This window comes from Triticum urartu, unplaced genomic scaffold (assembly GCF_003073215.2).
Source record: "Triticum urartu cultivar G1812 unplaced genomic scaffold, Tu2.1 TuUngrouped_contig_1871, whole genome shotgun sequence".
NCBI classification, from domain to species: domain Eukaryota; kingdom Viridiplantae; phylum Streptophyta; class Magnoliopsida; order Poales; family Poaceae; genus Triticum; species Triticum urartu.
The window spans coordinates 557-11709 of record NW_024112329.1 but is presented as its reverse complement, the minus strand read 5'-3'; the positions used below and the strand labels follow the sequence as shown (position 1 = coordinate 11709).

The 11153-nt window shown below is 45.6% G+C and overlaps 1 long non-coding RNA gene across 1 annotated transcript; it reads right to left on the bottom strand.

The window, feature by feature from the left end:
- Window positions 1–3139: 3139 nt before the first annotated feature.
- Window positions 3140–4577, bottom strand: LOC125526784. Its single transcript, XR_007291884.1, has 3 exons — window positions 4502–4577; window positions 4259–4431; window positions 3140–3244 (listed from the first exon to the last, which is right to left on the bottom strand). It is a non-coding gene; the product is annotated as an uncharacterized LOC125526784 (long non-coding RNA).
- Window positions 4578–11153: the final 6576 nt, after the last annotated feature.

The following is an 11153-nucleotide window of genomic DNA, read 5'->3' as shown; positions in this document are numbered from 1 at the left end:
GTGTCTATATTCACATGAGTTCATACACATTTATTGTCAAGTAACATGGAACATATCCCTAGAATATCTGCCTATCCTACCTAACGCTGGATTTCACCTAACGCAAGAGCAAGTACTACGATGAAAATCACTTTTACGAGTGATACCTTTGTCTTTGGTGCTTGAGTTGTCCTCCCATCGGTGTGGTCCTCGATTTTTTTTATGTACCTTCTCCCTCTCTACACCTTTTTTCCGCCTCGCCGCCCAGAAAGACCTATAGAAGAAGGAAGAATTCAATCCGTATCGTACTTTCCAAGCAACCCTCCAATGAAGAAAGTGCAATTACGGTCCTGGTGGTGTTAGTTGCTCCAAGCACAGTGCACATCTAAAATGTAGTACTTAACTAAAATAAGAAAATTGACAATATGAAGTCCCATAGCAGTATGTACATATGTAGCTGTATTAGAAATTTAGAATCAAGATAAAATCAGCTAATTTATTTACAAATAGCAAAAGACCAGAAAGTACTGGCTCGCTCAACCATGTTACACCACATTTCCCTCTACTACTCCATACAGCACTATGATACTGACATTGCCAGCATTAAATCAGACACATCCATTACTACAGATTAAATTTCACTTCTACAGTGACCATCTCCATAATATCTAACCAGCCATCGTCTCAGATTGTCTACCAACTTGATTCACTTTTCATGCCACCATCGCGGACCATACAAACATACATACATCAAACATCAATGCCATTATGTCAATGTGTTCATCTTAACCAATGTTCACTATGGTTCATGTGCCCCAATGAAATAACGATTGTTAGCATAAGTTTTCTTTACAAGTAAAAAAGAACCACGAACACTTGGCAAAGCACCGCAATGTTTCAGCACAAGAGATCCTTAGATACCAGAACCAAGCAACACAATCAATCCTAGTGTCCAAGAGAATTGCAAAGCAGTCTTGCGCCATATAGGCAGCAAAATTTGCATTAGATAAACAGGAACCTAATCTCTAGAAGGCACCAACATGCACCCATGTAAGTGCCAGCTTCTGTAACTACTAATAATAGTGCTTCATGCAAATGGCTTAGAGCGGCATGAACATTTCCTGTATCATCTTCCAACATAGCCACATTTATGTTGGTAGCAGCTGAACCTGGATGTGAAATCCCACAATAAGTAGATAAATCACACAGTTGACATATGTTCAGGAAGAAGATATACCTCTAGGTATACAAGTCAACCAAAATAGATAACAAAAATGAGCAAGTGGATGATGTATGAAAGAAGGTTATTATCAAACAAACATGCTCTTATATATACAAATTAAGTATGGTATCAAAGACATCTTGTTTGAAATGTAAGTAACACGCTAGTACTATGCTTGTTTCTACCCTATTCCCAATCACACCTCCTATCTCTCTGGTGCCATCTTTGGCTTTCAACATATGTTAAAGGTTAAAGGTTAGCATGAGATTAGTGACACGAGCCCTTGAATGATGCAAATAACATAACATCAAATTCAAACTTGTCATTTCACCCGCTTGTCAGTCATATTTGTCAAAGCTAGAACAAGGGAACAACTTCACATAAGCTTCAAAGTATGCTACTCTAGACGATTTGACAAGCCTAGTGTACGTTTTGTGCCCAAGAAAATTCTTCATCATTCCTATAGGAGCCAAAAGGTGTGATTAGGCATCTATTTTTGCCTTGTGTTGCAGGCCTAGTTATCTCCATTTTCCAGCTTTACGGATATTACAAGATGAGATCAACTTTAGTTTGGCAGTAGGCACCATGCACCACATGTACCTAAACCATTTGTACACATTCACCACAGCGTATATATACATATTAGAGCGAAATCAATAACCACACATACGGAAAAGGAGACATCTATGAGCATCTATCAAATTGACAAGACACCAATCAACACTTAAAACCTCAACATATAACAACAGCAACGTCAACGACAGATATAATTCACCCACCAAATCTTCATCATAAAAATAAAGACTGTAATTACTATGAAGCTCTAATATCAAACTGTAAGAATGACAACCAAGACACAGATGGAATTCGATTCCTCACAGTTATAGGGAAACTGCACAGGAGAAATCGAAAAACACGAACCTTACCAGTGCTATCGTAGTAGTCATTGAGAGATCAATGGTACATGGACTCATCCAATCTGAACCAGTTGGTGACATACTCGTATAGAATTGCATGCGCTGCAGCAACCAAAAGAATCTCTATCTAGCTTTTGTGCGTAGAGGACAAATGCTTAGTTCTTTACTCTGCCAATATAAATACTATCAGCAAGGCAAATAATTTAAACTAAACTATTTAAGAAGAATGAGCAGGCAACACACCAAAACTGAACTATGTAAGAAGAATTCGAACAAAACTATGTAAGAATAGAACATCGATAGCGAAATTTTATTAAGATCAACCAAGCCTTTATATGAAGCATGCATACTATAAAATACAATGATGTAAAGATTTGACGCATAACAAACCACGCAGAGAATAGGAACAATTAGCAAATTAAGATGTTGTGATTGTACCTGAGAAATGATGATCAGCACTTGCATAGCTCCAACAGGCTGTACCCCACAGAATTACTAAATCAAACTCAACAGTACAAATGCTCTCTGCAAAATAAAGAAACGAATGGAATCACAATCATTTTCGCAAGTGAACTGAAGCAACTAAATAGCGCAAAACCTAACTGGAAGTTTGTGTTTGGAAGAACTAATGCAACTAAATATGGCCAACCGACAAAATATTAATGGAGACACACAAACTAATACACCAAGTACCACAATGATTATATAACAATCCATACTTCTGACATACAAGACAGGATCATTTTTGCATGTATTGCATCTTAGTGCCATTACTTATGCAGTAGAAATCAAATTAAGTGGAAGTCGCTAGAAATCAGGAGAAGTGGACAACAATATCTGATCAAAGTTAATGCACAGACCAATTGAGACTATAACACAAACTGGTCATATCACCTAAGCATCTAAAAAGAACGATAGCACTTACAACGGACAGTAAAAGTGTGCGGTAATACAGTTTATTTTAAAAGCATTTCAAAAGAATGACAAATAAAATAAAGCAAGGAATAGGAAATGACCCGACCTTTTACTCATAGCAGATCAATTATTCTCAATGGCATCATTTTTTGTGCTGAGTGCATAACATAAACTGACCCTTCTTCCTTGTTACTTCAAGACACAATCAAATCTGCATTCAAATGGAATTAGAAGTTCAAGGTAATGAGCAAATTTTACTTAATACATCAAATGGAATCAAATCTGCAAAATTGCCTCGGTAAAAGAATAGTTCGAACTGTACATACATGCTTAATAACAATCATGGCGTAGCAAAACCAAAAGAACCATATCCGTATGCCATCCCTCACCAAAACGATCATGCATCTACATTTCCAAGCTTTTTAATTTAGCGAGGACACTATAAGCAAGATAGGTGTCTGATTTACTTTTGGAGAATCCTAATGATTTACATTATTTCCTTTGTATCACAATAAAAAATGAATTCAACAAAGAGTAAAACAACTACCTAGACTTTGTCAGATTACTTATGAAGTATCAAGACGACAAAAGAATGTCAAGAACAGATGCAAATAAAGAGAAATGGTGTATTTTCTGCACATGCCAAGTCACAGGGATACTAACGCACGCCCCAAACTTTGGTGCTTATGACTCAGTAGTTAGTAAATAGTGATCCATCCGAAGATGGATAATTTAATGTAGAAGCACTATTACTGATTTAGAATGTGCACCTTTTGACAAGTTCATGCATTATTATACTGATTTAGAATGTGCACCTTTTGAGTAGTTAGTAAACAGATCCCAAGCATAGGAGAATTGAAAGAACTCCTAGAAAAAAATGGAAAGAACAAAGGACATGTGTCATGGCTTCTCTATTTGAATCCCAATTAGCATAATAAGGAGACAAGGAAAAGCATATTCTAAAATATGTGATATATCATGCATGTAAATATTTGAATCCCATCTATGGAACTAAAAAAATGAAATCATCCAACAATTTTAAATGTGTGCAACAGATTAACTATACTATCCATCTTCTTTTCCTTGTATTTCTTGATTTGCTCTAAAATCTAGCATCATATACCAGTTAGCCTTTACTTATTTGTCAAGGACTCGATATACATGCCTATTCCTTTCAAACATCATATTATATACCATGATAAAGAAAGGAGAAGAGAAAATGAACCTGGTGATCCACATAGGCTATCCCCTTTCCGATTAACTCAATTGCCTGCTCGTATAAAGCTTGAACATAAATCGCTTGTATATGTGACTTTGAAGGGCTCCCATCCCATTCATTGGACTAACTCCTCAATGTGGTTTACATATTTCTTCTTTTCAGCTTCTGCATTTGTGTCACTAAACTTGTTGTTCAGATAGAATGAGATTGCAAAAGAACTAATACAGAAAGAATTCTATGTAAGCATACCAATTTAGATGACCTGCTTAGCCTTGCAATCCAAAATCCGGCCTGAGCTGCAGCAAAAACAACACCAATTATCCTGAAATAAGGCATCATCACTGAAGTTATAATATCTTAAATGGAGAATCTTGGAGGTATACTCTAAAACATTTTTTTGCTGGTATAGAGTTTAAGCTGCAAAGGGAATCTGAATATCTGTATCATATGCCACTTTGAACTTTGGTACTTCATCGTATAATATTTATAATAAATTGTACACTCAGCAGCAAAAATAACACTCAATAGCAGCCCTGGATTCTATGAAGACAAATCCTGGTCACTTTAGTTTCTGGTGTAAGAATCTTATGGGTACCCAAAACCACTCCATAGCAACCATAGATTTATGGAAACAATCGTTGGTGTAAGAAATCTTGTGGACTGGACACACAAACCCTAGCTACGAAATTATGAAGGAATCAGAAGGAGCTCAGAGGGAAGGGCGGATAAAACAACTGGTGGCGGCGACATGGCCATGGTTGGGCCGAGCCACTTTCCTTGTTGCCATCTGTTGTTCCCGTGGAGAAGAGACGAGGCGGAGGCAGCAACCGAGATCAACAAGGAAGAGATGGCGCGATGGAGACCCATTAGAGGACGAGTGCGAGCGGCGAAGGGAGGGGAGGTGGGAAGGGGCGCACCAGATCGGCCATCTTGGTGATCCCCTCGAGGCGGCAGTCGTTCTTGATGTGGAGGCGGTGGAAGGAGATGCGCCCCAGGAGGTGGGTCGGGGTGGGTCGACGAGGTGGCGGATCTTGTCGCGGTAGACGTCGATGGTCGAGGGAAGAGGGATGAATGCACGAACTGCTCGAGCTCCTCATCCGTCTCTCCAGCGCCGCGTACGAAGGTACGAGGACGACGACGGCGCGCAGACGGCCTAACTCGGGGAAGGAGCGGGTCTGAACAGGGGCCCTTCCTCCGGTGGGCAACGACGGAGCAGCAGGTATGTGGGCGGTGGCGGCGACGCTAAACCTAGCTGGGAGGCGAGACGAGAGGAAGAGTCGCTGCCCAATCTCCTTAGTGACGTGTACGATGTCATTTTTTCCCCTTTCGTTATTCTTCCCAACGAAAGCCCAGCACGAGCCCCACAGAAAACGAGCAGGTCGCGAATCGCTCGTCTCCTTGTGCCGAAGTGGACATCGCAAGAAGGCGCCCTTGATGCGCAGCTGAATGATTTTAATGATGCCATACTCGTGACACGTGTCACATCGTTTTTTCAAATGGATGGCTGAGATTGTGAGTCGGTTGCAACTCCTCTATTGTATAAGAGGAAACATGCAAGGTAAATCTCATTCTTCATGGTCTCGCAAGTTGCACCGCCGCCAACCGTCGTTGCTGTTGACTGACGTCTGAGCCGGTGTTGCTTGAGAACGACGGCGCGTGGGACGAGGCCGTCGGGCCACGAGCAGGAGCTCCTCTGCGAGCTCCACCACTGTGCGCCCAGGGCCGGTCCTAATATTTCACGGGCCCAGGGCGAAATTACAACCCGGGGTCCCTACTATAAAGATCAAAATAATAATTTCATTTCTTTTTAGATTCATTCCTTTACCTAACTTCTTATTGTCTATTGTTCCAAAATAAAACAAAAACTGTAAATAGTGTATTTCTTTACTTAATTAGAAAAATCGAATACCTGATAGTGGGCAAACATCAAGATGAAAGGTTTAAAGTTTAAAAGCTTCATTTGCAACAATAAAATATCATTTACCTACCCGACGGCTACGGGAGTCTGAGTGGCTTTATTACATAACCATGTTTGGATTGAAGTTATGTGTGTGTAGCTGAGACCTTCTTTCAATTTTTAAGTTAAATTTGCAGTCAAGATGATTTGGAGAGAGAATGCAAAGAACGACAATCGAACACATAGTAGGCAACTTTTCAATAGATAAGGTGATTGGTGTTGTGTCGACAAAGTCCAGATTGAAGTAAGAAATAAAGCAACAGGCACACGAAATTAAAAATTTGTACTGCATCATATGTGAGACCTTTTAAGATTTGACTGTTGCTGCACCATATGAACGTGCCAACTAGAAAGAGGAGGTTAGGGATGACCTTATAAGTGGGGTGGCTTCGTCTTTCACATGAGAGGCATCTCACGAACGGGGGATAACACAACAGGACCGGGGACCTGGACCAGCCAGCCGCATGGCGGAGAGCGATCTACATCGGCGTCGCGACTCGTGATCGGGGCCCTCGGGGGAATAGGATCGTCGCGAAGCGGCGAACTCGCAATGGGAAGAAGGAAAACATGGATTTCTCTATGCGTCTAGGTCGATGCCTCCTTATGGTCTGGGCCATGGGCTCCTTGCGAACCCTGGAGGGGGCCCTAGATTTCGGGGGCCCTGGGCGGCCGCCCCCCTGCCACCCCCTTAGGGTCGGCCCTGTGTGCGCCAGCCAAGCAGCAACGGCTCCCTGCGTTGGCCGAGCAGCAGCTCCATTGCGTCTCCCCTTCGCCGGCCGAGCAGCAGCAGCTCCACTACGCCGGCCGAGCAGGCTCCCATGCCTCCCCTACGCCGGCTTAGCAGCAGCTCCACCGCGACGCTGCCCGAGTTCAACTTCCTGAATGGCGGCGCCCCTGCCCATGGACTTTTCCCGCAGTGGCGATCGAAACTGCGGCGTGATCCGGCGGCGAGGACCCGGTTTCTTTTTTGAGGGGCCTTTTTGCAAAACAAATTTGTATCCGGATATAATTATCTTTTTTGCCACATCATCATGTCCAGCGGGTCCCACGTATCATCAATGAGCTTAAAACGAGCACATCGAGCAACTAGTATTTTTTATAAAAAAAATAAGCTCGGAATTAATGGGTTTTGGCGTAATTCCATAGAACCGTGATTTCTACAAACCTAGCCTTCAATGCCAATGAGTTGCAATTCACTCCTCTCAGGCAATCCAATCATTCGTAACATGTAAAAGTTCACTGTCATACTAATAAATATACTCCCTCCGTCCGGGTTTATTAGGCCTAAAGACAACTTCTCTTAGACCAAGACACATAGTAATTTGCTCACATTAATTCTTCCATTCCACTCCCAATGCACTCTCTTACATGCATGCAGCCAATGAAAAAGCACACATGAAGTGTATTAACTTTTCAGTCATGACACCAACAACAATAGCTTTCAATACAATCAATGAAATGGTTGCATGCATGCACCTTTCCAACGCGGGGCCTTATAAAAGGGAATATGCTTGTGATGCTGAGAGGCTTAATAAACCCGGACGAAGGGAGTACCATACATCCAAATAAAATTGGTGCAAATTAGTACGTACTTATCAACCACCGAACAAGACACCAATAATTGATGGATCCTATATGTTGCTCAATCTCCCTAGAAGGAGAGTCGAGCTCAAGAAGCTATCAGTTGGCCAAAACTTGCTTTGCTGCCATGAAAAATAGAATAGGTCACATCGAAAGAAAAGCATAGGTGCTACCCTAGGGAATATATCTTATAAGAGGAAAATAAATACTATGAAATTGCAAAATGGGAATAGGAGATGTCAGGAAAGAGACTGGCCTTTCTCTGTAGAGCTACCACTAAGACAAGCTGGAAGGACGCTCATTTCTTCAGCATGGGTTCTCTTGCCCCCCTTCGACTGATACTCACACATTGGTCCTAGAATAAGCCATGGAGTGCTCTCGATCGCTGCTCAAGAATCACCAATTACCTTGCAAGGCATTCAGTCAGGCTTGCGCATGCAGCAACAAGGAAAAACATATTTGGGTGTAGAACCTTGTGGGTGACTTGCTTATGGTCAAAGGCCCATGTCACGCCATCGCTTCGAGCAGCAGTTTCGCCACCTCAAGACTTCTTGTCGACAAATGGCGGTGGGTTCTGAAATCGCAGTTCGTGCCTCCAGCAAAGCGTTGTACCTGCTACGTGTGCACGGTGATTCACGGGGTTCGATGGAAGCAGCATAGTTATATGCAGAACAGCGCACAACGTGAACCCAGCCTAGCAGTGTGAGCAATATAACAGCATAATAATGTGTTAGACTGAATATACGTAGCCTCTGTATATCTGTATTGTAACATTGTATTGTACTCCTTGGGTATCTCTATATAATGAGATAGCCACACCCCAGGTTAGGGTGCCGAGCAGTTCCCAAATCATATGTTTAACATGATATCAGTTTAGGTTACGATGTCTTCCGCTGCCGCCGCCACCGCCGCTGTCGCACCGATCTTGGTTCCTCCCGCCGCCGTCGTGGTGCGGGCTCTCGCTACTGCCTCGCCGTTTCTTGCCTCGCAGCCTCTCGCGATGGCCCATGGTGTCTCGTCGTCGCCTCGCTCCCCGGTCGGATCGGGAGACCGCGGCGCCACCCCGATCGGTGCTCCCTCTGGCGCTGCTCCTCCTGCGGGCGGCCTTCCCGCGATCCATGGTGGGCCGCCGCCGCCGCCGTCTTGGCCGGCGCTGCCCCAACCCTATGGCGCGCCGCCCCTGCAGCAGCCCTACGGTGCCCCGCCACCTCACTCCTACTACGGCGCGCCGCCGCCGCAACCCTACTCGGCGCCCGCGCCGCCTCAACCCTACCTAGCGTCTTCCCCGCACCCGCACGGAGCTGCGGCTTCGGCCGCGGCCGACCACGGTGCCCTCGCGGCACCCTACCATGGTGCCCCTGCGGCACCCTACGTACGGCGCCCCCGCGACACACTATGGTGCTCGCAGGGCAGCATCCCCGGCTCCTACCCGCCCTACCCGGTGTATCCCGTGCATCCTGGGGCGGCCTCGTCGATGGGCTTGTATGCATCGCCGCATGCCCATGTTGATTCGGCCACGGTGCCTGCGCCGTTCTACTTCTCGCATCTGCTGCCGGTGAAGCTCGCGCCGGACAACTACCTGTCCTGGCGTGCCCAGGTGCTCCCTCTTCTGCGGAGTCGCTATCTGGAGGGCTACGTTGACGGATCCACTTCGTGTCCGCCTCCTCATCACCCGGCGTACCACACCTAGGTGGCTCAGGATCAGGCCATCCTCTCCGCCATTCAGTCCTCGCTCACCCCGAGCGTCTCGTCGCTGGTCATCTTCGCCGCTACGTCCCAGGAGGCGTGGGCGGCGCTTCACACCAGTTTTGCCTCGCAGTCTCAGGCGCGTGCTCACTTTATACGCACCGAGCTGGGTGAGACGAAGCTTGGTGACCTCAGCATCACCGACTACTTCAACAAGATGCGGGGTCTCGCCGACACGTTGGCCTCAGTTGGCCAGTCGCTGCAGGATGAGGAGTTCAACACCTTCGTGCTTAATGGGCTTGATGATGATTATGACAATCTCATCGAGAATGTTCATGGCCGTGATGACCCGCTTCCACCTCGTGAGCTCTATGCACGTCTGCTTGGCTGTGAGCAGCGCATTAAGGCGCGCCGAGCCTCCCCCAGTTTCGCCTCCGCCAATGCCGCAACTCGTGGCAAGCCCCAACGGTCATCATCTTCAGGAGGCAGACCGGCGCTGCCTTCACAACCGGCCTCGCGGGGCAGTGCTCCGACCATCACAGGTGGTAACCGGCCGGTGGCGTGTTGTTCTTCTTGTGGTGCCCAACAAGCCTGCCAGTTGTGTGGTCTTGAGCGCCACATTGCCTCTCGCTGCCATCGTCGCTACAAACAAGATTTTCCGGGCCTCCGCAACAACGGCAAAGGGAACGACAAGCAAGCCGCCGCTGCTGTGACGAGTCATGATCATGGCCGTACTCCGTCTTACTCCGTTGATCCTACATGGTACATGGACACTGGAGCTACCAACCACCTCACCGGTGAGATGGGTAAGCTCTCCACTCAGGAGCCATATCGTGGTCATGATCAGGTGCACACCGCCAGTGGAGCAGGTATGCGCATCTCCCATGTTGGTCAGGCCTCTCTCCTTGCACACAATTTTCGCACATTACATCTCTCTAATGTCCTTCGTGTTCCTTCTGCTACGCGTAGTCTATTGTCTATTCCTCAACTTACTTGTGATAATAATGTCCTTGCTGAGTTTCACCCTTTTCATTTCTTTATCAAGGATCGGGACACGAGGGCCGTTCTGCTTAGCGGTCGTCTTCGCCATGGCATGTATGCACTTGATGCGTCATGCTCACCTTCCATGCCGTCCTCTCCTCAGGTGTTCAGTGGTGTTCGTGTGTCGTCTTCACACTGGCATGCGCGCCTTGGTCACCTGGCGGCTCCCATAGTTCGACATGTTTTGCATCGTCATGATCTTCCAGTTGTGTCCAATAAAACTGCTGAAACTATTTGTGATGCCTGTCAGCTGGGCAAGATTCATCAACTTGCTTTTTCAGAGTCTAGTCGTGTTGTGAAACATCCTCTTGAGCTTGTGTTTTCTGATGTATGGGGTCATGCCCAGACATCCGTTAGTGGTCACAATTATTATGTCAGTTTCATTGATGCTTACAGCCGTTTTACTTGGTTATATCTTATTAAACGTAAGTCTGATGTGTTCGATGTCTTCATTCAGTTTCAAGCACACGTTGAACATCTTCTTAAGCAGAAAATCATCCATATCCAATCCGACTGGGGGGTGAATACCACAACCTCAACTCGTTTTTTAACAAGCTTGAGATTTCGCACCGCGTGTCATGTCCTCATACACATCAGCAGAATGGTACTGCCGAGCGTAAGCATCGCCATCTTGTT